This window comes from Crassostrea angulata, chromosome 5 (genome assembly GCF_025612915.1).
Source record: "Crassostrea angulata isolate pt1a10 chromosome 5, ASM2561291v2, whole genome shotgun sequence".
Lineage (NCBI taxonomy): Eukaryota > Metazoa > Mollusca > Bivalvia > Ostreida > Ostreidae > Magallana > Magallana angulata.
In genome coordinates, this window is record NC_069115.1 from 55680479 (window position 1) to 55682843 (window position 2365).

A 2365-nucleotide genomic window follows, 5' to 3' on the forward strand; every position below is an offset into this window, starting at 1 on the left:
TGGGTTTTTTTTTGTTCAGTTCACTTCAGTTTATTTTCACTCAACACCATATAATGGTACAATGGGTGTTATTTCCGGGCATCATGTAGCCTGGTTATCAATACATGTACATGTATTTTGATAAATTAACTATTTTCTCACTAACTATGATACGTTTTGTACAGAGATAAATATCTACACGATGAATTTTACTTTATCTAATAACAGAATCTGGAAGCCTTTGTTAGATGTATCGAAGATGTAAGTGCATCAAAATAAGGAGAAGATTTAAGGAATGAGGAATCATTCTTTGAGTATTATGAGGTGATAATTTTGGTCGGGGCGTGGTCAAATCAAAAAAAGCCCAAAGAACTATATGATAGATTTGAGCACGCTCCGACCGAAATATTCAATTATTATTACAATATTATTATATTATTTCCAATTTGTACACTTTTAAACAACATTATTTTAAAACCACTATTTTTGTATGTAGCACATGCTATGTATTACTACGCGGTGCAGCCAATACCGTTTTTCGGTTATGCTTTCAGACATGCCCATTTTGTGTCACTCATGTTTTATGAAGTTTTTGGGTTTTAGGGTTCAAAATTGATTCGTAATGTTATCACAAACAAAGACAGTTGAAAATGTAAATATAATCAGGGAATTCATAGATTTCCGATGGAATATCCTTGTGTTTACGGTCATGTTGAGATCGAGTTGTTACAGTCGTGAAGTCTTATTAGTATTTAATTAAAGTTATATTACCTCTGATGATCATCTGGTATTTTTCTGAATTTTTGTTTAATTTATAAAATTAACCATTTATTAGTGCAGGTAATTTTAATTTCTCGGAACACTAAACGAAATGCACCCTCTTCTCATTGCACTTCAGCTACATGTGGATACATTTGTAAATTATAATCAATTTCTTTTCTATTAGTACTTGAAATTATTATGAAAAAAACTATCTATTACAGAAAAAGAAGTCTTGAAATTGTTTGCTATGAACAAAGTAGCATAAAAAAGACTCGTGTAATAAATTTAATTATTTTATTGACTTGTACATGTATGATAAGTTATGCATTTTAAAACAGTCATACACACTAGAAACAAGTAACCATAGCAACAGAAGTAAATACACTGTCAGCTGTGTTTTCAACTAGAAATCTCCACGTGTTTTTTTCTACCCTAGGACTCACTCATTAGAAGTAAACAAACATCCACAGGATGAACAGCAAGAGTACAAACAATGGCTACATTTATAGACAAGGTCACACTGTTCTTGTTGGTTATCTTCTCTTTTCTCATGACATTATGCAGTAAACATGTAAATTTAGTTTCAATATCTGAACAATTTTAACAATCAACAAAACAATTCCCAATCTTGAAATCCTGGGGCGTTAATTCGTCTTACTTTGGAATAAAGACTGTGGCACATGTGCACATGTATACTTTTGTGAATTCTATGTAACAAATCAATCACGTAAAACTAAATTTTTCAGGAATCTTATACACTGAATTGATATTAGCCAACTAATTTCCTTAATGATAATTCCTACAAATTTTATGTCACCATAAAATTCACAAAAATCGAAAATGTACTACATGTACATGTAAAAAATTTCCAAATGAATACACGTTTCAAAATACTTTACTTTTCAATAAATTTTTAAAGCTCTCTGTATCTGCACATGCTCTGAGTATAATGCCGTAATAAGTTATAATTGCCTTATTTACATGCTTCACAACCCGAACTGAATCCTGTATATCATTAACATACAATCTATTATTTTCAATGATCAGTGGCTGATTACTTGTAAGTACGTCAACTTCATTTCTCTTGAACAATAAATCATGAAAATATACCAGTAATTTCTAACTTTAGATATCTTTTAGAGCTGGCAAAAATGTGAACCAGATGAAAATTGAACGATTCAACAGAACAAAAATTCAGGGAAAACCAGAACTAATATTTAAAACATTGTATTCTGTGATTGAAATAAAATGAATTTTTGACACAGAATCACCTTTTATCAAATTAATACAGAAAGACTGCATGACAAGCAAGAAAAATGAATTTTGTAATCTTCCTTTTTAAACTGACAATTTATAACTCTTCGCCAATTAAGACATGGATAGATAAACAATGACTCTGTAAATATAGAAATATTCATGCACTGCATAAACTAATTTCAAATGTTTTTTAAATACACCAGTTGTGATGAGCTTACAACTCTACACATATAGATGACACAATAAGATACAAGACTAGATATAGGATCTTCATCAGCTATGTTTTACAAGATAGATACTTATGTAACACACCTGCTTGGTTCTATGTTAAAGGGACATGGTCACGATTTGGGTCAAATTCTTTTTT